We start from the raw sequence: 26,794 nt of genomic DNA, 5'->3' as shown, positions 1-26,794 counted from the left end.
CATAGCAGAGATTCAGGCTTCATGTCAGCAGAGAATCAGGCTTCATGTCATAGCAGAGAATAAGGCTTCACATCAGCCAAAACTGGAACAGTCCATTGTCAGATATTTAGGCCCCGGCACCCAGACAGAGGAGAGAGGTCCCATAGCAGAGATTCAGGCTTCATGTCAGCAGAGAATCAGGCTTCATGTCATAGCAGAGAATCAGGCTTCACGTCAGCCAAAACTGGAACAGTCCATTGTCAGATATTTAGGTCCCGGCACCCAGACAGAGGAGAGAGGTCCCATAGCAGAGATTCAGGCTTCATGTCAGCAGAGAATCAGGCTTCATGTCATAGCAGAGAATCAGGCTTCACGTCAGCCAAAACTGGAACAGTCCATTGTCAGATATTTAGGCCCCGGCACCCAGACAGAGGAGAGAGGTCCCATAGCAGAGATTCAGGCTTCATGTCAGCAGAGAATCAGGCTTCATGTCATAGCAGAGAATCAGGCTTCACGTCAGCCAAAACTGGAACAGTCCATTGTCAAAAATTTAGGCCCCGGCACCCAGACAGAGGAGAGAGGTCCCATAGCAGAGATTCAGGCTTCATGTCAGCAGAGAATCAGGCTTCATGTCATAGCAGAGAATCAGGCTTCACGTCAGCCAAAACTGGAACAGTCCATTGTCAGATATTTAGGCCCCGGCACCCAGACAGAGGAGAGAGGTCCCATAGCAGAGATTCAGGCTTCATGTCAGCAGAGAATCAGGCTTCATGTCATAGCAGAGAATCAGGCTTCACGTCAGCCAAAACTGGAACAGTCCATTGTCAGATATTTAGGCCCCGGCACCCAGACAGAGGAGAGAGGTCCCATAGCAGAGATTCAGGCTTCATGTCAGCAGAGAATCAGGCTTCATGTCATAGCAGAGAATCAGGCTTCACGTCAGCCAAAACTGGAACAGTCCATTGTCAGATATTTCGGCCCCGACACCCAGACAGAGGAGAGAGGTCCTATAGCAGAGATTCAGGCTTCATGTCATAGCAGAGAATCATGCTTCATGTCACCCACCACTGGAACAGGCCATTGTCAGATATATTTATGCCCCGGCACCCAGACAGAGGAGAGAGGTCCCATAGCAGAGAATCAGGCTTCATGTCATAGCAGAGAATCAAGCTTCATGTCACCCAACACTGGAACAGGCCATTGCCAGATATTTAGGCCCCGGCACCCAGACAGAGGAGAGAGGTCTCATAGCAGAGAATAAGGCTTCATGTCATAGCAGAGAATCAGGCTTCACGTCAGCCAAAACTGGAACAGTCCATTGTCAGATATTTAGGCCCCGGCACCCAGACAGAGGAGAGAGGTCCCATAGCAGAGATTCAGGCTTCATGTCAGCAGAGAATCAGTCTTCATGTCATAACAGAGAATCAGGCTTCACGTCAGCCAAAACTGGAACAGTCCATTGTCAAAAATTTAGGCCCCGGCACCCAGACAGAGGAGAGAGGTCCCATAGCAGAGATTCAGGCTTCATGTCATAGCAGAGAATCATGCTTCATGTCACCCACCACTGGAACAGGCCATTGTCAGATATATTTATGCCCCGGCACCCAGACAGAGGAGAGAGGTCCCATAGCAGAGAATCAGGCTTCATGTCATAGCAGAGAATCAAGCTTCATGTCACCCAACACTGGAACAGGCCATTGCCAGATATTTAGGCCCCGGCACCCAGACAGAGGAGAGAGGTCTCATAGCAGAGAATAAGGCTTCATGTCATAGCAGAGAATCAGGCTTCACGTCAGCCAAAACTGGAACAGTCCATTGTCAGATATTTAGGCCCCGGCACCCAGACAGAGGAGAGAGGTCCCATAGCAGAGATTCAGGCTTCATGTCAGCAGAGAATCAGGCTTCATGTCATAGCAGAGAATCAGGCTTCACGTCAGCCAAAACTGGAACAGTCCATTGTCAGATATTTAGGCCCCGGCACCCAGACAGAGGAGAGAGGTCCCATAGCAGAGATTCAGGCTTCATGTCAGCAGAGAATCAGGCTTCATGTCATAGCAGAGAATCAGGCTTCACGTCAGCCAAAATTGGAACAGTCCATTGTCAGATATTTAGGCCCCGGCACCCAGACAGAGGAGAGAGGTCCCATAGCAGAGATTCAGTCTTCATGTCAGAAGAGAATCAGGCTTCATGTCATAGCAGAGAATCAGGCTTCACGTCAGCCAAAACTGGAACAGTCCATTGTCAGATATTTCGGCCCCGACACCCAGACAGAGGAGAGAGGTCATATAGCAGAGATTCAGGCTTCATGTCATAGCATAGAATCATGCTTCATGTCACCCAACACTGGAACAGGCCACTGTCAGATATTTTTAGGCCCTGGCACCCAGAGAGAGGAGAGAGGTCCCATAGCAGAGATTCAGGCTTCATGTCAGCAGAGAATCAGGCTTCATGTCATAGCAGAGAATCAGGCTTCACATCAGCCAAAACTGGAACAGTCCATTGTCAGATATTTAGGCCCCGGCACCCAGACAGAGGAGAGAGGTCCCATAGCAGAGATTCAGGCTTCATGTCAGCAGAGAATCAGGCTTCATGTCATAGCAGAGAATCAGGCTTCACGTCAGCCAAAACTGGAACAGTCCATTGTCAGATATTTAGGCCCCGGCACCCAGACAGAGGAGAGAGGTCCCATAGCAGAGATTCAGGCTTTATGTCAGCAGAGAATCAGGCTTCATGTCATAGCAGAGAATCAGGCTTCACATCAGCCAAAACTGGAACAGTCCATTGTCAGATATTTAGGCCCCGACACCCAGACAGAGGAGAGAGGTCCTATAGCAGAGATTCAGGCTTCATGTCATAGCAGAGAATCATGCTTCATGTCACCCAACACTGGAACAGGCCACTGTCAGATATTTTTATGCCCCGGCACCCTACAGAGGAGAGAGGTCCCATAGCAGAGAATCAGGCTTCATGTCACCCAACACTGGAACAGGCCACTGTCAGATATTTTTAGGCCCCGGCACTCAGACAGAGGAGAGAGGTCCCATAGCAGAGAATCAGGCTTCATGTCATAGCAGAGAATCAGGCTTCATGTCACCCAACACTGGAACAGTCCACTGTCAGATATTTTTAGGCCCCGACACCCAGACAGAGGAGAGGTTCATTCAACTTTGGGTTCCCCCGCAATATAATGGTAAAATGAAAATAAAAATAGGATTGAATGAGGAAGTGCCCTGGAGTACAATAATATATGGTTAAGGGGAGGTAGTTATAAATGTCTAATCTGCACAAGGGATGGACAGGTCCTGTGGGATCCATGCCTGGTTCATTTTTATGAAAGTCAGCTTGTCCACATTGGCTGTGGACAGGCGGCTGCGTTTGTCTGTAATGACGCCCCCTGCCGTGCTGAATACACGTTCAGACAAAACGTTGGCCGCCGGGCAGGCCAGCACCTCCAAGGCATAAAAGGCTAGCTCTGGCCACGTGGACAATTTGGAAACCCAGAAGTTGAATGGAGCCGAACCATCAGTCAGTACGTGGAGGGGTTTGCACACGTACTGTTCCACCATGTTAGTGAAATGTTGCCTCCTGCTAACACGTTCCGTATCAGGTGGTGGTGCAGTTAGCTGTGGCGTTTTGACAAAACGTTTCCACATCTCTGCCATGCTAACCCTGCCCTCAGAGGAGCTGGCCGTGACACAGCTGCGTTGGTGACCTCTTGCTCCTCCTCTGCCTTCGCCTTGGGCTTCCACTTGTTCCCCTGTGACATTTGGGAATGCTCTCAGTAGCGCGTCTACCAACGTGCGCTTGTATTTGCGCATCTTCCTATCACGCTCCAGTGCAGAAAGTAAGGTGGGCACATTGCCTTTGTACCGGGGATCCAGGAGGGTGGCAACTTAGTAGTCCGCACACGTTAAAATGTGGGCAACTCTACTGTCGTTGCGCAGGCACTGCAGCATGTAGTCGCTCATGTGTGCCAGGCTGCCCAGAGGTAAGGACAAACTGTCCTCTGTGGGAGGCGTATCGTCATCGTCCTGCATTTCCCCCCAGCCACGCACCAGTGATGGGCCCCAGCTGCGTTGGGTGCCACCTCGCTGTAAAAATGCATCATCCTCCTCCACCTCCTTCTCATCCTCGTCCTCCTCGTCCTCCAGTAGTGGGCCCTGTCTGGCCACATTTGTACCTGGCCTCTGCTGTTGCAAAAAAACTCCCTCTGAGTCACTTCGAAGAGACTGGCCTGAAAGTGCTAAAAATGACCCCTCTTCCTCATCCTCCTCCTGGGCCACCTCCTCTTCCATCATTGCCCTAAGTGTTTTCTCAAGGAGACATAGAAGTGGTATTGTAACGCTGATAACGGCGTCATCGCCACTGGCCATGTTGGTGGAGTACTCGAAACAGCGCAACAGGGCACACAGGTCTTGCATGGAGGCCCAGTCATTGGTGGTGAAGTGGTGCTGATCCGCAGTGCGACTGACCCGTGCGTGCTGCAGCTGAAACTCCACTATGGCCTGCTGCTGCTCTCACAGTCTGTCCAGCATGTGCAAGGTGGAGTTCCACCTGGTGGGCACGTCGCATATGAGGCGGTGAGCGGGAAGGCCGAAGTTACTCTGTAGCGCAGACAGGCGAGCAGCGGCAGGATGTGAACGCCGGAAGCGCGAACAGACGGCCTGCACTTTATGCAGCAACTCTGACATGTCGGGGTAGTTGTGAATGAACTTCTGCACCACCAAATTCTGCACATGAGCCAGGCAAGGGATGTGCATCAAACCGGTTAGTCCCAGAGCTGCAACGAGATTTCGCCCATTATCGCACACCACTAGGCCAGGCTTGAGGCTCACCGGCAGCAACCACTCATCGGTCTGTTGTTCTATACCCCGCCACAACTCCTGTGCGGTGTGGGGCCTGTCCCCCAAACATATGAGTTTCAAAATGGCCTGCTGACGTTTACCCCGGGCTGTGCTGAAGTTGGTGGTGAAGGTGTGTGGCTGACTGGATGAGCAGGTGGAGAAGAAGAGGAGGAGGAAGCCGAGTAGGAGGAGGAGGCAACAGGAGGCAAAGAATGTTGCCCTGCGATCCTTGGCGGCGGAAGGACGTGCGCCAAACAGCTCTTCGCCTGGGGCCCAGCCGCCACTACATTTACCCAGTGTGCAGTTAGGGAGATATAGTGTCCCTGGCCGTGGTTACTGGTCCACGTATCTGTGGTTAGGTGGACCTTGCCACAGATGGCGTTGCGCAGTGCACACTTGATTTTATCGGATACTTTGTTGTGCAGGGAAGGCACAGCTCTCTTGGAGAAGTAGTGGCGGCTGGGAACAACATACTGTGGGACAGCAAGCGACATGAGCTGTTTGAAGCTGTCTGTGTCCACCAGCCTGAATGACAGCATTTCATAGGCCAGTAGTTTAGAAATGCTGGCATTCAGGGCCAGGGATCGAGGGTGGCTAGGTGGGAATTTACGCTTTCTCTCAAATGTTTGTGAGATGGAGAGCTGAACGCTGCCGTGTGACATTGTTGAGATGCTTGGTGACGGAGGTGGTGGTGTTGGTGGTACATCCTCTGTTTGCTGGGCGGCAGGTGCCAACGTTCCTCCAGAGGCGGAGGAAGAGGCCGAGGCGGCAGCAGCAGAAGAGGTAGCAGGGGGAGCCTGAGTGAGTTCCTTGTTTTTAAGGTGTTTACTCCACTGCAGTTCATGATTTGCATGCAGGTGCCTGGTCATGCAGGTTGTGCTAAGGTTCAGAACGTTAATGCCTCGCTTCAGGCTCTGATGGCACAGCGTGCAAACCACTCGGGTCTTGTCATCAGCACATTGTTTGAAGAACTGCCACGCCAGGGGACTCCTTGAAGCTGCCTTTGGGGTGCTGGGTCCCAGATGGCGGTGGCCAATAGCAGATGGACTCTCTTGGCGGCGGGTGTTCTGCTTTTGCCCACTGCTCCCTCTTTTGCTACGCTGTTGGCTCGGTCTCACCACTGCCTCTTCCTCCGAATTCTGAAAGTCAGTGGCATGAACTTCATTCCATGTGGGGTCCAAGACCTCATCGTCCCCTGCATCGTCTTCCACCCAGTCTTCCTCCCTGACCTCCTGTTCAGTCTGCACACTGCAGAAAGACGCAGCAGTTGGCACCTGTGTTTTGTCATCATCAGAGACGGGCTGAGGTGGTATTCCCATGTCCTCATCATTAGGAAACATAAGTGGTTGCGCGTTAGTGCATTCTATCTCTTCCACCCCTGGGGAAGGGCTAGGTGGATGCCCTTGAGAAACCCTGCCAGCAGAGTCTTCAAACAGCATAAGAGACTGCTGCATAACTTGAGGCTCAGACAGTTTCCCTGATATGCATGGGGGTGATGTGACAGACTGATGGGCTTGGTTTTCATGCGCCATATGTGCGCTTTCTGCAGAAGACTGGGTGGGAGATAATGTGAACGTGCTGGATCCACTGTCGGCCACCCAATTGACTAATGCCTGTACCTGCTCAGGCCTTACCATCCTTAGAACGGCATTGGGCCGCACTAAATATCGCTGTAAATTCTGGCGGCTACTGGGACCTGAGGTAGTTGGTTCACTAGGACGTGTGGCTGTGGCAGAACGGCCACGTCCTCTCCCAGCACCAGAGGGTCCACTAACACCACCACGACCATGTCCGCGTCCCTTACTAGATGTTTTCCTCATTGTTACCATTCACCACAATAAGAAAAAAATTATTTGGCCCAATGTATTGAATTCAAATTCAGGCCTTTTTTTACAGGCACCTAACACTATCTGGCTATCTATTTAGGTACCGTATTACACTAATACAGGCACAGCAGTAACAACAGATTTAGCTGAATATAAATTGTAGGCCTAGTATTTAGGCGCTGGATGACAGGTATCCCTTTTACGGACAGAATTAGACTTGGAAATGCACGGTAGCGTGTGAAGTTATTGAGGATGACCCTATCCGCACCTTCAATCTAATATACCCTTTTATGGATAGATTTAACCTTGGCCTAATAGAGCAGAAACCACTAATTTAGGGAATTGCTAAGTTGGGAATTGTATTCAACCCAGAACAAAAACTGTGCTTCGGCAGACAGCAGACAGTATTACAATTGGCTAGCCACAGCTGAAACGCCAGATTTAGGGTACTGCTATTTTGGCAATTGTATTTTACCCCTCAATAAAATAGCAAGCACAGCCAAGCCCCTGATGTAGGATATAGCAAAAAACAACAACACACTATTGATGGTTAAAAATGGACTTGGTGGCAGCTTGTGCTGGCCCACCACAAGACACAAAATGGCCGCCGATCACCCTAGAAAAAAGTGACTGATAAACTCTCTGGGCAGCCTTAAAACAGTGAGCAATTGAATAGCAGAAGTTGTATGATACACAGCTGTATATCAATCACTTCAGTAAATAAATCCCTGCCTAATCTCGCCCTAACAGCAGCAGCTGCATCCTCTCCCTACACTGATCAGAGCAGAGTGACGTGCGGCGCTACGTGACTCCAGCTTAAATAAAGGCTGGGTCACATGCTGCACTGGCCAATCACAGCCATGCCAATAGTAGGCATGGCTGTGATGGCCTCTTGGGGCAAGTAGTATGACGCTTGTTGATTGGCTGCTTTGCAGCCATTCAAAAAGCGCCAAGAAAGTGCCGAACACCGAACCCGAACCCGGACTTTTACGAAAATGTTCGGGTTCGGGTCATTGTCACGGACACCCCAAAATTCAGTACGAACCCGAACTATACAGTTCGGGTTCGCTCATCCCTACTAATAATGGGATAGCCCACGGCACACCCACTTTTTTAGACCTGGAATGGTCTGGGAACTAACTCTTTCGCTGCAATCTGCGCCTGGAATACACCTAATATAGGCATATTTCAGGATAATAAATGACCCCTAATGCCCGTTTATCTTTTAATTTATACATAGAATTACTGTGCCTCAGTATTAAAGTGCGGTCTAATATATCACTGTGTGCATCTTGTTCAACTGCTGGCACAGTCCCCTTTAGTTTTTTATATAGAATTACTGTGCCTTAGTATCAAAGGGTGGTCTAATATATTGCTGTGTTTATCTTGTTCAACTGCTGCCACAATCCCTACTCTTTCATTGGACCACTACTTGAATCTTGTAGCACTGCATGGTTAGGTCCAGGCTGATAAATTAGACCCGATGGTAACAGTGACCTGTAATACTGATGCACAGTAACTCTACAGCTAACAGAAGAGATTACAAAGCATGTGTTTGGACTATCACAACCCACAACATGCATTAAAAGAACATTTTTTTTCTTCACTATTTATTGGCACTGCCTCCATTTCTTGTTTTACTAAGGAGCCATTGCACTTCAGGGGTACGCACAGTTTTTTTTTCTTTACTGAAGGGTGCTGTATGCTTTTCATTTTGTTTAACAGGAGGGATTAGCTATGAATCTTGGTGCACTGCACAGTGATGTAGATGGCAATAAATACTGAATACTGAATATACCTCTAAGGGCTCATTCACACGCCCATATATATTTTCAGTTTCCGGAAGTTAATCCGTGTGCATTCCGTTTCCGTATGTCCGTATTTCCGTTCTGCTAAAAGATAGAACATGTCCTATTATTGTCCGCATTACGGACAAGGATAGTACTGTTCTATGAAGGGCCAGCTGTTCCATTCTGCAAAATACGGAATGCACACGGTTGTCACACGTATTTTTTGCGGATCTGTTTTTTGCGGACCGCAAAATACATACAGTAGTGTGAACACGCCCTAATACTGATGGCACCGTACCTACAGAATGGATTAACTATGATTGTGGTTGCACTAGAATGCAATGCACACTGCGATATTTTCTCCCTGCAGTTTTAGTTTTAGGAGTTCACACTGGCATTGGACCACCAAGTGAGGTGAATATGATTAGGCAGAGTGGCCTGGGTATATCTGATTTATCTCAATTCGTGACAAATTAATTTGTTACAAATCAAATCTCTTGTTGAAGTTTGGCGAATAAACCAAATCTAATCTAATTTTTTCAAACTTCGCTCATCTCTACCAGCAACCACAGCAATACCAGCTTGTTAAAACAGATTATAGACTGAGGCCAAAATTTTCCTGATGTTTTCATTCCTGAATAAAGTGGAGGATTCTAGCACACACTGCCGAAAACTGGCTCAAAACTATATTCTTTAGCCTACTGTATGATCCTGATAAAATTAAATAAACTAAATATAGTTTTCCTTCTTCACACAATTGGCCAGTCTTTATACGGTGTGATAATTAATTTGATACATATGACTTGCAACACACAATAATTTACACAGCAATCAATGAAGCTGTGTTCAGATTTATTACACAGGAACTGATTGATCTGTTCCCTTAGACCATTTGACCCCAGATGATATACTAAAGATACATCAGGGAACAATAAAGAGATCAGAAAATAATAATAAGTGCTTTAAAGGGGTTCTCTAGGAATTTTATATTGATGACTCATCCCGGGACCCGCTCAAAGAGCACTTAGGCCTCTTCCTAATCCAGTGATGTTCCTGTACATCAATCATTTAACCTAGAAAAAACTCAGTCTTATTCAAGTAAATAGTGCAAGCATAGCTGCTATACGATGTATGGAGCATGTTTGATAAGCTTTGAGACTGCAGTGTTCACTAGAGCTCCAGATCGGGCAGTAGCCTCTTCAAACAGTTGACTAACTGGGTTCTCAGGAGTCAGACTCCCAACAATCTGATATTGATGACCTATTCTGGGGATAGGCCATCAAAATCAAATTCCCTGATAACCCCTTTTAATATCTGGTTGTACAACTTGATTGGATACTAAATAACAAGTAATTTTAAAAAGGTTTAAAACGTTTAAAAGGTTTTAACTAGTCATGGTTGGAGGTTTAACCCTAAATAGCTTCTCTCCAGCCAATCTATAAATAAGATCAAAATAATTGGAAAACAAGGGTTTGGCGTCACTCAATATCTGGCACAAATATAGGCAAGCAAAGGGCAATATTCGGAAATATTATTTATTAGGTTACTCACAACATGTTGTATAAAATAACTGGATAAAATGACAGTAAAACTTTAAAAATTATAGAAAATCACACATATAGCTTATTAGGACTCCTCTATTACTTCCTATATTCAGTCTCTTTGTATTATTGCACAGTTCAAAGTTCCTATATGGTGAATTACCAAGTGAGGTCAGTGGCAGTTCAATTGATTTAAAACACTTTGGTAATATAAATGTACTTTACCACTCCTGTTTGGCCGTATAGATGCCTGGCTATGGGCTGCAAGGATCACTCTTATTGAACGTGCGGCCGCTTGACTGTAGGATGCTCGGTTTGTAAGTTGCAGGAAACACTCCTGTTGGCCGTGCGTCCGCTTGGCTGTGAGCTGCAAGGACCTTTGGAGGCGGGTTCGCCTGTCGACACTTCCCCGTATTGCTGAATGTTACAACCAGCTCTGACCTTCCAAGACCTGATCGTGGCGTCCCACGTGGTTCGGCCGGATAGGTCAGGTGACTTCCTCTTTCAGGCGGGGTTTTCAAATGAGTAAGCTTTCGCTTGTAATAATCGGTGTCTTCCTTATATCGTCCCACACTGTCTGCCGACCATACGCGTTTCGGGATGAAATCCCTTCCTCAGTGGTACAGACAGTGGGATTAAGATGTCCTTTTTATATCATCTTTAATTGATGAAATGCATGCTGGGACAGTGGGGGACTTGGAAGACCAGGATGTGGATTTCTGATAATGGTTCATTCATGATCACTCGGATACATATATTCCATACCAGTGACTACAATGCTGTGTGAATATATATATATATATATATAAAATCTTAATACATCCCTACAAAGAGTATTGCTATATGGGTGATGTTGTGATTGCACGGTACATCTAAAATGCATAAATTTATTAAGTATAACACACATCAAAAATATAACATATATCAACAACATATGCGCATCTGCGATTTCGGTGCGTTTTTAATATATATTTCAATAAAAACCTATATTTGAAAATAGTAAATGAATATTATCCCTAGAAAAGATTTCATATATTTGTTGGTTTTCATAAACAAAGGGGGTTCAATACCTGCACACAGTATTTATATGAAGAGAAATTCAACACTGGTATATTCATCCAGTTAAAACAATAAATATAATAAATATAAAAAGTTCAAAATCATGACTGTTTAGGATAAAAACTCCCGATATTCCAAAAATTTCAAAAAAATTTAAAAAAACGCACCTGCGGTTCCGGTGCGTTTTTAGTGCGTTTTTGCTGAAAAAGATAAATATGAGCCGAGGATGATACTGAGGATATAGAGAGGCATCTCCTATATTGCACATCATAATAATTCCTATAATGGGTCGCTGGTCTGCCTTGAATGGGACATCTGGTGTTAGGCTGTGTTACCAGCACCCAGACCTCTCCTTCTGGGCAGGCCCGCATACCCCTAAACAACATACAGCACATTTAAAGTCAATTTTAAATATGAATATCATTAGGTATATGATGTGCAATATAGGAGATGCCTCTCTATATCCTCAGTATCATCCTCGGCTCATATTTATCTTTTTCAGCAAAAACGCACTAAAAACGCACCGGAACCGCAGGTGCGTTTTTTGAAATTTTTTTGAAATTTTTGGAATATCGGGAGTTTTTATCCTAAACAGTCATGATTTTGAACTTTTTATATTTATTATATTTATTGTTTTAACTGGATGAATATACCAGTGTTGAATTTCTCTTCATATAAATACTGTGTGCAGGTATTGAACCCCCTTTGTTTATGAAAACCAACAAATATATGAAATCTTTTCTAGGGATAATATTCATTTACTATTTTCAAATATAGGTTTTTATTGAAATATATATTAAAAACGCACCGAAATCGCAGATGCGCATATGTTGTTGATATATGTCATATTTTTGATGTGTGTTATACTTAATAAATTTATGCATTTTAGATGTACCGTGCAATCACAACATCACCCATATAGCAATACTCTTTGTAGGGATGTATTAAGATTTTATATATATATATATATTCACACAGCATTGTAGTCACTGGTATGGAATATATGTATCCGAGTGATCATGAATGAACCATTATCAGAAATCCACATCCTGGTCTTCCAAGTCCCCCACTGTCCCAGCATGCATTTCATCAATTAAAGATGATATAAAAAGGACATCTTAATCCCACTGTCTGTACCACTGAGGAAGGGATTTCATCCCGAAACGCGTATGGTCGGCAGACAGTGTGGGACGATATAAGGAAGACACCGATTATTACAAGCGAAAGCTTACTCATTTGAAAACCCCGCCTGAAAGAGGAAGTCACCTGACCTATCCGGCCGAACCACGTGGGACGCCACGATCAGGTCTTGGAAGGTCAGAGCTGGTTGTAACATTCAGCAATACGGGGAAGTGTTGACAGACGAACCCGCCTCCAAAGGTCCTTGCAGCTCACAGCCAAGCGGACGCACGGCCAACAGGAGTGTTTCCTGCAACTTACAAACCGAGCATCCTACAGTCAAGCGGCCGCACGTTCAATAAGAGTGATCCTTGCAGCCCATAGCCAGGCATCTATACGGCCAAACAGGAGTGGTAAAGTACATTTATATTACCAAAGTGTTTTAAATCAATTGAACTGCCACTGACCTCACTTGGTAATTCACCATATAGGAACTTTGAACTGTGCAATAATACAAAGAGACTGAATATAGGAAGTAATAGAGGAGTCCTAATAAGCTATATGTGTGATTTTCTATAATTTTTAAAGTTTTACTGTCATTTTATCCAGTTATTTTATACAACATGTTGTGAGTAACCTAATAAATAATATTTCCGAATATTGCCCTTTGCTTGCCTATATTTGTGCCAGATATTGAGTGACGCCAAACCCTTGTTTTCAAATTGTACTCTCAAACAGCAACAGGGAGTGCTGTGTGGCAGTGCACCCATTCCATTGTGCATCAGTGAGTGAGCCACCTAACCTTGAATCCAAATAAGATCAAAATAAGCATTCAGAAGTCCTTTGACTTCAAGATGTCTAAATAAGAGTGTCATGACCCCTTTTGAAGATTCGGAATAGGACTGGACTGAAGACCAGTGGGTGTTGAAAATCTAAATCTTAAAATACAACAGAGATTGATGACATGGACAGTATTGTCCAAAAGATTGTCGAGTTGAATTTCAAGAGAAGACTTTTGTTCTATGATTTTTTTTCAGGTGTAAGATAGGTCTAGATGAAGTTCAAGTTGAGGAAAAAAACCTGGAGCCACAATCCATATGAAGATTAAAAAATCTTGAAGACATTATTGATTTCTATGATCCATATAGGTATTAACTTGGTATCTTGGCACCCTGAAGAGGTGATAGTCTTCTTTTAAGTCCAAATTCACCAGATGCTTACAAATACCAATAGCAGATCTCTTTCTCAAAGGAGAAAATGGTATTAAGGAGAAGCCACACAGACAGCATTTTACCTTAGAGAAGGCTTGTGTCTATGGATAATGTATGGAAAATCTATAATTCAAGCTGAAGTAAATAGTCTTTCAGATATTCAAAGGTCCAAACTGCTTCATTAGTAGTGTTGAGCGCGAATATTCGAATAGCAAATTTTTATTTCGAATATCGCAACTTTGAGAATTACCGAATATTCGTCATTTTTCCTATCTGAACACATGATTCCTCCCTGCTTCTTGCTTGTGGGCCAATGAGTCATTGGCCCATGAGCAACTTAAGCAGGGAGGAATCATGACTTTAGATGGGAAAAATGACGAATATTCTAAAAAACAAATATATAGCACTATATCGAATATATTTGTTTTTTAGAATATTCGTCTTTTTTTTTCAATCTGTACAGTTGTTCCACTTCGGCATACTCCTCCCCGACAAGTGTCCCCGTCACTATGGGAACGCCTGGGGGTTAGAATATACGATTGGATCTGAGTTTTCACGATCTCACTGAGATCGTGAAAACTCAGATCTGAGTGTATATTCTAACCCCCAGGCGTTCCCATGGTGATGGGGACGCTTGCCTTGGGGTTAGAATATACCTTCGGATCTGAGTTTTCACGATCTCAGTGAGATCGTGAAAACTCAGATCCGATGGCATATTCTAACCCCCAGGAGTTTCCATGGTGAAGGGGATGCTTGTCGGGGAGGAGTATGCAGAAGTGGAAAAAATGTACAGATTGAAAGAAAAAAGACTAATATTCTAAAAAAACAAATATATTCGATATAGTGCTATATATTTGTTTTTTAGAATATTCGTAATATTCTAAAACAAGAATATATAGCAATATAGTGAATATTCGAAAAAAACAAATGTAGAGCAATTTAGCTAATATAGTGATATAATCTTCTTTGTCTAATAGTTGCAATTTTTTTTCTCATCTGAAGTCCAGATTGGAAAAAAATGACGATTATAAAAAAAAAAGATTATAGCACTATATTAGCTAAATTGCACTATATTCGTGTTTTTTTTTTTTAATATTCTCTTTATTGCTATATATTCTTGTTTTAGAATATTACGAATATTCTGAAAAACAAATATAGCACTATATAAGCTATATTGCTCTATATATTTGTTTTTTTGAATATTCGTTATTTTTTTCCATCTGAAGTCATGATTCCTTCCTGACTTCAGATGGAAAAAAATGATGAATATTCTAAAAAACTAATATATAGCGCTATATTCTATAATGCTATATATTCGTTTTTTGACGCATGCCTGTATTGTTCGCGTAATATTCGTATATTACGCGATCATAACCTTGCCGATTTTTCGAGCTAAAAAACTGTAGTAAATAACAAATATTCTAAATCACGAATATTCGACAAATATTCTACAAAATATTTACGAAATATCGCAAATTCGAATATGACCCTGCCGCTCATCACTATTCATTAGGTGGAAGACACACATTGACCATTTGTTTAGTTAGGGCATTGAGTTCCAAAATCTGAACACTTTGAAATCATGTAAATTGCAGATATGAATTAGTGAACGTTATAAACTACTGCCAAATTTCTGTACAGAGGCTAAGAGATTCCTTGGCCTTCATCTCTAACCTCCAGTGAGGTTATGAGGGCCTGTTACTCTTGTGATGGCAAGATGATATGGTGGTAGGCTGTTTTATGGGTGTTTTTTTGTGCAGGTGATTTAGCCAACAGAATCACCATGAAGCCACCTTTTGGCATATCATGAACTCACTACTTTGTAAGAAATCTTATGAACTAAACGGCAGCACCCTTCTTATATTGTTTATAGTTTTTTTTAATACACGACCAATGTTTATTTTCACTGTTAAAAGCAGAACAGAACTGTGTCCAATTTAAGATCAATGAAAAATGGAAGTTATCAGTTTTCTCCTCACTCCCATACTTAAATGGGCTATTCTCATTCACGAAATGGACAAGAATAAAACAATCACTGAATTTCTTGGATTGGGCGACATGGATCCATTAAAAAAACAGATGTGTGACATTGACTTGTATGAGTCTGTGTGTTGTCTGTTTTTAAATGGACAGCACACAGAAGAGAACAGCAGTCAAGTCCACTTAGTCCCTCCTGCTGTGAGTGGTCTAGTGCAGGCAATTATGTCATCATGCTGCCTGACTTCTGTGCTTCTGGCCTCCTGGGAGCCGTTGCCTTGTAGAAAACACCTCTGGAAGGCAGCACGCTTAAAGCAGCATGTGTTTGCACCATAGCTTTAAACTGAATTTTCAACCTGAGAATGTGGATACAGTTGAAGGTGTTGCTTGTCGGTATTCAGGGTGGGCCAGGGACCCACCTTTCCCTCTGGGCCTGTTCGGGGTTGCACCCATTGAGACTATGGCCATTATGCCTGTTATGTATCTTCTAACATGTAAAACTGCCTTCTTCCTTATCTTTTTTAATTCATCCTAGTGCACTGTCATACATAGTATAATGCCCTCATTTGAAGACATACAGGTTGTCCTCTCTGTTCTTCCTCCATCATGATGTCGCATCTCCCTTGTGTCCACCATCTTGTGGACTTACAGAATCTCGACCCTTGAGAGTAATACTGAGCTGAAGCTGAGTAACCAAGGATTTTCAACATGTGCTCCTTTAGCTCTAACTGGGAAATCTCACCTGGTTAAGTTGAACATACTTGGACTGTGGCACATTGACCCTGCAGACCAGGGAATACAGTTCTTCCAAGGCCAGGCAGAGCTCCTGCTTCCTCACTTGAAAAAGAAGTCTTTTGAACTCAGAAATGTGTTGTCTATCTCTAGAAGTTCCAATAAAGAAATAATCCTTCACTAAATTTGGCCCTATTTCTGCACCAATTGATGTCCCTGTGCAGATGAATTTAAAGTCCCTTCATCCACCTACTTATTCTGAATGTTCTTATTCTCCTGAGGGCCAGCAGTGAGGACCCCAGTATATACAAAAGGCTCTCTATTAGTTTTGTGTCCAATGTAGCACAACACAAAAAGGTGATCATTACCATCTCTCCTTAAAGGGTTTCTGTCACCCCGCAAAACTCATTTTTTTTTTTGGATAGTTAGATTCCTCATAGTGCGATATAGCAGAATATAATGCTCTTACTTACTTTCATGCGGCCGATTCTTTATAAAACGAACTTTTATAATATGTAAATGAGGGCTCTACCAGCAAGTAGGGCGTCTACTTGCTGGTAGCTGCTGCAGAAATCCGCCCCCTCGTCGTGTTGATTGACAGGGCCAGCCGGGATCTCCTCCTCTGGCCGGCCCTGTCAGTAATTCAAAAATCGCGCGCCTTGCGTCATTCGGCGCAGGCGCTCTGAGATGAGGAGGCTCGTATCCTCAGCACTCCCTCAGTGCGCCTGCGCCAATGACGTCTTCTCTTTCGGTGATGTCATCGGCGCAGGCGCACTGAGGGAGTGCTGAGGATACGAGCCTCCTCATCTCAGAGCGCCTGCGCCGAATGACGCGAGGCGCGCGATTTTTGAATTACTGACAGGGCCGGCCGGAGGAGGAGATCACGGCTGGCCCTGTCAATCAACACGGCGAGGGGGCGGATTTCTGCAGCAGCTACCAGCAAGTAGATGCCCTACTTGCTGGTAGAGCCCTCATTTACATATTATAAAAGTTCGTTTTATAAAGAATCGGCCGCATGAAAGTAAGTAAGAGCATTATATTCTGCTATATCGCACTATGAGGAATCTAACTATCCCAAAAAAAAAAAATGAGTTTTGCGGGGTGACAGAAACCCTTTAAGTCACACAGGCAGTACTTATTCACCCTATGAACGCCTTCTCCCTTTCTACTTTTTGGCCTTCTTGAGCTTGAAGACACACAGGAGACTTTCACCACATGGTACACTTTTTATTTAATAGATACAACCAAAACCCTCAACTTTGTGTATTATGTTATCCAGGTCTTTTTTAAGGAATATCCTTTAATCCTCCAAAAAACTTGACCTCTCCACATCAAAGAAATCAAATCATGTGAAGAAAATGAAATGAAAATGTTCCAAAATGTAATCTGCACTTTTCTTTGTCTACTAATCTTGTTAAATCATTACCATTTATCCACATATGTCTACACATAACTTGCTTTAGTTATAACAGCAATAAGATCATAAGTTTTTTGTCTTATTATTATACGGTACATGCAAAATCGTAAATATACACTAATACAATGAATTAGAATATATAAATGGAATGTTTTGTATGTTATATTTAGTTGTTACATATTAAAATATTCTATGTTAAATAGTTAAAAATATATATGTAGACTATATATATATATATATATATATACAGTCAGGTCCATAAATATTGGGACATCGACACAATTCTAAAATTTTTGTCACTATACACAACCACAATGGATTTGAAATGAAACGAACAAGATGTGCTTTAACTGCAGACTGTCAGCTTTAATTTGAGGGTATTTACATCCAAATCAGGTGAACTGTGTAGGAATTACAACAGTTTGCATATGTGCCTCCCACTTGTTAAGGGACCCTTGTTCCAGTCCCTCGCCGCCAGATCCACGTCCGCTTGTCGGACCGTGCGGAAAAATCAGCACGGCCTCACTACCCACCCCCTCCAGGTACCTATCCCCAGGGGTGAGACCCGTGCCCTTACCAGTGGAAACCTGTTGCTGGTCAGATATAAGGACAAGAGGGATGTCCTTGTACTGTCCACAATTCATGGTAATGGCATCACGCCTGTCCCTGTGCGAGGTACCGCGGCAACAGTCCTCAAGCCCGATTGTATCGTCGACTACAATCGGTATATGGGAGGAGTTGATCTCTCTGATCAAGTCCTCAAGCCATATAATGCCATGCATAAAACCCGGGCATAATACAAAAAAGTTGTGGTCTACTTGGTACAGGTTGCCTTGTACAACTCTTTTGTGCTGTCCCGGAGCGCTGGCAACACTTGGAAATTCCTTCAGTTCTATGAGGCAGTCCTCAAGGCCCTGATCTTTTCTGACCGGGAAGCGAGCAGGCCAAAGTACCTCGGGAACTGGAGGCGCCCAGATCGTCCCTGGCCAACACTTTCCAGGTGGGGTCCCCCATACGGGACAGAAGGGACAGAAGGGACAGAAGGGACAGAAGGGACAGAAGGGACAGAAGGGACAGAAGGGACAGAAGGGACAGACCCCCCCCTTCCCCCAAAAAAAAAGTGCACAGGAGGGGGATACGGAAGGACACCACCACTCAGTGTGACACGTGCCCCGATCATCCGGGCCTCTGCAATGACGGTTGCTTTAGGGAGTACCACACTTACATGGAGTACTAAATTTATATTCCCCTTCCCCAATTTAGCCACTGACAATCGGATAAAAAACTATGGTTCTCAGACTTGAGACACTAAAACAAAAACAAAAATTCCAAAAAATATTATTTAGTAACACTAAAATAAATAAAAAAAGTAGATATATTAGGTATTGCCACGTCCATAAGAATCTGCTCTATAAAAATACCCCATGACCTAACCCCTAACACGGTCAAAAAAATTAAATAAAAACGGTGCAAAAAAAGGTATTTTTTTGTCACCTTACATCACAAAAATTGTAATAGCAAGCGATCAAAAAGTCATATGCCCCCCAAAATAGTGCCAATAAAACCGTCCTCTCATTCCGCAAAAAATGAGCCCCTACCTAAGATAATTGGCTAAAAAGTAAAAAGAAAAATGACTCTTAGACTATGGAGATACTAAAATGTTTTTTTTTTTTGTTTATGAAAAGATAATATAGTGTAAAACATAAATAAATAAAAAGTTGACATATTAGGTATCGGCACGTCCATAAGAATCTGCTCTATAAAAATACCCCATGACCTAACCCCTCAGATGAACACGGTCAAAAAAAATTTATAAAAACGGTGCCAAAACAGCAATTTTTTGGCAAATTTCCATTTTAATTAGATTTTTTCCAGTAACAAAGCAAGTGTTAACAGCCAAACAAAACTTAATATTTATTACCCTGATTCTGCAGTTTACAGAAACACAAGAAAAAAAAAAAAATATGTGATTTTGATAAGTGATAATGAAAAGATGTCTTGAATGTAGAACCTGTTTCTTTTATACCCATGTTTTACACCAATGTTGTAAATTTACTTTTTGAAAAACTTAATAAACTTAAATTTACAAGAAACACCCATATGTGGTCTTAAACTGCTGTATGACCAAACGGCAGGGCGCAGAAGGAAAGGAACGCCGTATGGTTTCTGGAAGGCAGATTTTGATGGCCTTTTTTTTGGCACCATGTCCCATTTGAAGCCCCCCTGATGCACCCCTAGAGTAGAAACTCCAAAAAAGTGACCCCATTTTAGCAACTACGCCCCTCAAGGTATTCAAAACTGATTTTACAAACTATATTAACCCTTTAGGTGTTCCTCAACAGTTTATGGCAAATGGAGATGAAATTTCAGAATTTCTATTTTTGGTAACCTTGCCTCACAAAAATGTAAGATAGATAAACCAAAAATCATATGCACCCTAAAAATAGTCCCAACAAAACTGCCAACCTATACCATAGTTTCCAAAATAGGGTCACTTTTATGGAGTTTCTACTCTAGAGGTGCATCAGGGGGGCTTCAAATGGGACATGGTGTAAATAAACCAGTCCAGCAAATCTGCCTTCCAAAAACCACACGGAGCACCTTTCCCTCTACGCCTAGTAGTTTACGGCGACATATAGGGGGTTTCTGCAAACTACAGAATCGGGGCAATAAATATAGCATTTTGTTTGGCTGTTAACCCTTGCTTTGTTACTGGAAAAAATGGATTAAAATGGAAAATTTGCCAAAAGTTTTAAATTCTCAAATTTCATCTCCATTTGCCAACCCTAAAGGGTTAAAAAAAAGTTTGTAAAATCAGTTTTGAATACCTTGAGGGGAGTAGTTTCTTAGATGGGGTCACTTTTATAAAGTTTCTACTCTAGGGGTGCATCAGGGGGGCTTCAAACGGGACATGGTGTAAATAAACCATTCCAGCAAAATCTGCCTTCCAAAAACCACACGGCGCACCTTTCCCTTTACGCCCTATTCTGTGCCCGTACAGTAGTTTACGGCCACATATGGGGTGTTTCTGCAAACTACAGAATCGGGGCAATAAATATAGCATTTTGTTTGACTGTTAACCCTTGCTTTGTAACTGGAAAAAAATGGATTAAAATGGATACATTTTCCAAAAAATCTAAATTCTGAAAGTTTATCTCCATTTGCCATTAGCTCTTGTGGAACACCTAAAGGGTTAACAACGTTTGTAAAATCAGTTTTGAATATCTTGATGGGTGTAGTTTCTAGAATGGGGTCATTTTTGGGTGGTTTCTATTATGTAAGCCTCACAAAGTGAGTTGAGACCTGAACTGGTCCCTAAAAATTGGGTTTTTGAAAATTTCAGAAAAATATCAAGATTTGCTTATAAACTTCTAAGCTTTGTAACATCCCCCAAAACTAAAATGGCATTCCCAAAATGATCCAAACATGAAGTAGACATATGGGGAATGTAAAGTAATAACTATTTTTGTAGGTATTACTATGTATTATAGAAATAGAGAAATTGAAACTTGTAAATTTGCTAATTTTTCCTAAATTTTGGTAAATTTGGTATTTTTTTCAGTGTCATGAAGTAAAATATGTGACGAAAAAACTATCTCAGAATGGGCTGGATAAGCTAAAGCATTTTAAAGTTATCACCACATAAAGTGACACTGGTCAGATTTGCAAAAAATGGTCTGGTCCTTAAGGTGAAAATGAGCCCGGTCCCTAAGGGGTTAAGGGTCTATTTACATGTCCGCATAATGGGTCTGCATCCGTTCCGCAATTTTGCGGAAGGAGTGTGGACCCATTCATTTTCAATAGGGCTGCAAAAGATGCGGCCCCGCAAATAAAATATAGCATGTCCTATTCTCATCTGCAGCCACGGACAAGAATAGGCATTTCTATCATAGTGCCGGCCATGTGCAGGCCGCAAAATGCGGAACAGGGGTTTCATATGAAAAGCGACGAGTGGCCTGGGCACCGGCCGCTTGGACCCCGCCCCTGGGCATCTTCAGAACCTAATTTACATATTGAATAAAAGTGTTTTTTAACGAAAATAAGCGACGGACAGCTATACGGTAAGTGGCATTGAAACATGGGGACTGTAATGCAGATCATAGGGTTAGTGTTCTATAATGGTCAGTTTAGGTGAAAGACTCCCTTTAAATGATAGCCAGATGGATTTGTCAGTTGTCGTTTTATTTTTGATAGATGGGGCTATTCTTAGGCCCAAATTTTCGTGGACTATTTGTCAATAGCGGTCCAATACTTTTATCATTCAACAGGTGGTGCCAATGTTTTCTGACAATTTTTTCAACTGCTTTATGTTGGGAATGAAAGGATAAGATCATTCTGAATGTCTCATCTGATTTATTTTCTTATTTAGATTTAATGAAGTCCTTTCTGTTCATGGATCTAACTTTGTTTAGTGAGTCCTCAAATGTCTGGTAATCTTTTTCTAGAAGTTGTTGTTTCAAATTAGTGGCTTCAATTTCAAATTGTTGTTCATACGTGCGATTTCGTTTGAGTCTCCTAAATTGCCTGGTAGGTATGTTTAACAGCCATCTAGGGAGGTAGCAGCTTGTATGTAAAATGAAGCTATTCCACATTACAGGTTTCTTATACTTACTAATATGTCAACCTCTGATCTTTTACTCTAACATTTAGATCCAAAAATTCTACATTTGCACTACTGATAGTGGATGTGAATCTAATGTTTCTATGGTTTGTGTTGTTTGTGTTGATAGTATGCAAGAAGTTGTTTAATTCCTCATCAGTGTCTTGCCAGATAAAAATGATGTTGTCTATATAGCAGCGCCATAGCACCAGACTTGGATTGATAGTCTCTCTTTCCCACTAAGCCATAAAGAGGTTGGCGTAACTGGAGGCAAATCTGGTGCCCATGGCTGTCCCTTTTTCCTGTACAAAGAACTCAGAATCAAATTGGAAATAATTGTGAGTTAGCATAAATCTAACTCCTTTCATTAGGAAGGAGATTTTTTCTTGCTTTAGTGTGTTGTACCAAGCGAGTTCTTTATGGAGGTTAACATGGAGATTACCTAAAATCTAATGTTCTTTATAGTCCAGATGTTCCAATGTGTTTATGATATCTGTGGTGTCTTTGATATATATACGATGGAATGTCTTTTACAGCCAGTTGTAACAGTTTATCGATGTATTGTGATAAATTTGACCACTGTGGTGTGTACCACCTTGGGTAAACTATACAAGCGTTTTACTATAATACAATATTGATACTGTGAAAGCACAGCAGCATATTGGGATCAAGGACTCATGGCCCTATATACTCTCAGAGCTACTTATTTTTCATAAATACAAGCATGGGTAGCTCGAACTGAAGGCATCAAAACTATGAATTAACACATGTGGAATTATATACATAACAAACAAGTGTGAAACAACTGAAAATATGTCATATTCTAGGTTCTTCAAAGTAGCCACCTTTTGCTTTGATTACTGCTTTGCACACTCTTGGCATTCTCTTGATGAGCTTCAAGAGGTAGTCCCCTGAAATGGTTTTCACTTCACAGGTGTGCCCTGTCAGGTTTAAAGGAAACCTGTCACCAGGATTTTGTGCATAGAGCTGGGGACATGGGCTGCTAGATGGCCGCTAGCACATCTGCAATACCCAGTCCCCACAGCTCTCTGCGCTTTTATTGTGTTAAAAAACCATGCTGAGTGACCGTGACGTGGTGCATGATGGGCTCCGATATTTTCCTGACTGGAATATATTGGCGAAAGTCTCAGCTTTTAATACCTGCATTTATGACTTCCCAGTATAGTCAGTAGGATATTTGTTTGGTGCATTTTCTCTCTGTGTTTCATATGATTATTTGCTACATTCTGTGTAGTTTGCTCTTGTGGTGCATGTGGACCGCGCCGACATCCTCCATTGTATGCATATTATGCTGGGGATAGTCGATTACTGCGGTCCACATGCGGTCGGGCTGCTCCCCCAATGAAAGACACGCCACAGTGTTAGGGGCTGAGCAGCTCCTCCAGAATTGCCACTATATTTCTGTGTTTCTGTCTTGTTTGATATGTAGTGTGTGTGCCTTTACCTGGCATTCCAACACTCTTTTGCACCTGTTAACCTCCATCACATGGTCTGATATGGGTGTGGCTCACAGTATGGCTTTGTTCACATTGCACCAGTATTCTTGCTGGGCAGTTGTGTGGAAGCTTGGCTGTGAGCTGGATTACATCACCCTCAGACCTTGTTCACACCATAGTTAGAGCAGTGGTAGGACCCTCTGCCATGCTGAGTGACCGTGACGTGGTGCATGATGGGCTCCGATATTTTCCTGACTGGAATATATTGGCGAAAGTCTCAGCTTTTAATACCTGCATTTATGACTTCCCAGTATAGTCAGTAGCATATTTGTTTGGTGCATTTTCTCTCTGTGTTTCATATGATTATTTGCTACATTCTGTGTAGTTTGCTCTTGTGGTGCATGTGGACCGCGCCGACATCCTCCATTGTATGCATATTTTGCTGGGGATAGTCGATTACTGCGGTCCACATGCGGTCGGGCTGCTCCCCCAATGAAAGACACGCCACAGTGTTAGGGGCTGTGCAGCTCCTCCAGAATTGCCACTATATTTCTGTGTTTCTGTCTTGTTTGATATGTAGTGTGTGTGCCTTTACCTGGCATTCCAACACTCTTTTGCACCTGTTAACCTCCATCACATGGTCTGATATGGGTGTGGCTCACAGTATGGCTTTGTTCACATTGCACCAGTATTCTTGCTGGGCGGTTGTGTGGAAGCTTGGCTGTAAGCTGGATTACATCACCCTCAGACCTTGTTCACACCATAGTTAGAGCAGTGGTAGGACCCTCTGCCATGCTGAGTGACCGTGACATGGTGCATGGTGGGCTCCGATATTTTCCTGACTGGAATATATTGGCGAAAATCTCAGCTTTTAATACCTGCATTTATGACTTCCCAGTATAGTCAGTAGCATATTTGTTTGGTGCATTTTCTCTCTGTGTTTCATATGATTATTTGCTGCATTCTGTGTAGTTTGCTCTTGTGGTGCATGTGGACCGCGCCGACATCCTCCATTGTATGCATATTTTGCTGGGGATAGTCGATTACTGCGGTCCACATGCGGTCGGGCTGCTCCCCCAATGAAAGACACGCCACAGTGTTAGGGGCTGTGCAGCTCCTCCAGAATTGGCACTATATTTCTGTGTTTCCAACATTCTGATTATGTCAGAGTTATACAGTCCTGATCAAAAGTTTAAGACCACTTGAAAAATGGCAAAAAATCATATTTTACATTGTTGGATCTTAACAAGGTTCCAAGTAGAGCTTCAACATGCAACAAGAAGAAATGAGAGTGAGACAAAACATTTTTTAAGCTTTCAACTAATTGAAAATAACGATTAAACAGAAACAGGCTGTTTTTCAGCTGATCCAAATTTTAGGACCACATGCCTTTAAAAGGCCAAATCTGTGCAAAGATGTGGATTCATTGTCATTTTCTGTCAGGTAGTCACACGTAGTGATGGCAAAAGCAAAAAAACTCTCCCTTTTTGAACGTGGTCGGGTTGTTGAACTGCATAAGCAGGGTCTCTCACAGCGCGCCTTCGCTGCTGAGGTGGGACACAGTAAGACAGTCATTTGGAATTTCTTAAATGATCCTGAGGGTTATGGAACAAAAAAGTCAAGTGGAAGACCCCAAAAAATTTCATCAGCACTGAGCCGGAGGATCCAATTGGCTGTCCGTCAAGACACTGGACAATCCTCGACCCAAATTAAGGCCCTTACTGGTGCTGACTGCAGTCCCATAACCATCAGACGGCATCTGAAACTGAAGGGCTTCAAAAACAAAAAACATCTTCAAAGACCTCGTCTCATTGAACGCCACAGAACTGCTCGTTTGGACTTTGCAAGAGAGCACCAAACATGGGACATTCAAAGGTGGAGGAAAGTTTTATTCTCTGATGAGATTTTTTTTTACCTTGATGGTCCTGATGGTTTCCAACGTTACTAGCATGACAAGCAGATCCCACCTGAGATGTTTTCTACGCGCCACAGTGGAGGGGGTGCTTTTTCCTTCAGTGGAACAATAGAGCTTCAGGAAGTGCAGGGGCGTCAAACGGCCGCTGGCTATGTCCAGATGTTGCAGAGAGCATTCCTCATGACTGAGGGCCCTCGTCTGTGTGGTAACGACTGGGTTTTTCAACAGGACAATGCTACAGTACACAATGCCCGCAGGACAAGGGACTTCTTCCAGGAGAATAACATCACTCTTTTGGCCCATCCTGCGTGTTCCCCAATCCAATTGAGAACCTTTGGGGATGGATGGCAAGGGATGTTTACAAAAATGGATAACATGGAAACCTCATGGAAACGCTTGCATCAAGCATGCCAAAACTGCAAAAAACAGTGTCAGGCAGCTGCTGCCAAGGCCAATAAGATAATGGGTTGCATCAAAAGGGGCATAGATGCCCGTGATGAGAACATATTCCTACTACTTCCTACTACTTTACAAATCATTAGTCAGACCGCACACAGTACTGTGTACAGTTCTGGGCTCCAGTGAACAAGGCAGACATAGCAGAGCTGAAGAGGGTCCAGAGGAGGGCAACTAAAGTAATAACTGGAATGGGGCAACTACAGTACCCTGAAAGATTATCAAAATTAGGGTTATTCACGTTAGAAAAAAGACGACTGAGGGGAGATCTAATTACTATGTATAAATATATCAGGGGTCAGTACAGAGATCTATCCCATCATCTATTTATCCCAGGACTGTGACTGTGACGAGGGGACATCCTCTGCGTCTGGAGGAAAGAAGGTTTGTACACAAACATGGAAAAGGATTCTTTATGGTAAGAGCAGTGAGACTATGAAACTCTCTGCCTGAGGAGGTGGTGATGGTGAGTACAATAAAGGAATTCAAGAGGGGCCTGGATGTATTTCTGGAGTGTAATAATATTACAGGATATAGCTACTAGAGAGGGGTCGTTGATCCAGGGAGATATTCTGATTGCCTGATTGGAGTCGGGAAGGAATTTTTTATTCCCCTAAAGTGAGGAAAATTGGCTTCTACCTCACAGGTTTTTTTTGCCTTCCTCTGGATTATTTTGCAGGATGACAGGCCGAACTGGATGGACAAATGTCTTTTTTCGGCCTTATGTACTATGTTACTATGAAACGAATTTTGGAAGTGATAAACAATAACGGCGGAGCTGCTCATTACTGAGTTCATGTTTGGAAGTTGGATTTCTGTTTTGGGGGGGTTTCGTTTTTTTTTTTGGAGGTGTGGTTCTAAACTTTTGATC

This window comes from Bufo bufo, chromosome 5 (genome assembly GCF_905171765.1).
Source record: "Bufo bufo chromosome 5, aBufBuf1.1, whole genome shotgun sequence".
Lineage (NCBI taxonomy): Eukaryota > Metazoa > Chordata > Amphibia > Anura > Bufonidae > Bufo > Bufo bufo.
The sequence above is the reverse complement of the archived record's forward strand: the minus strand, read 5'-3'. Positions refer to the sequence as shown.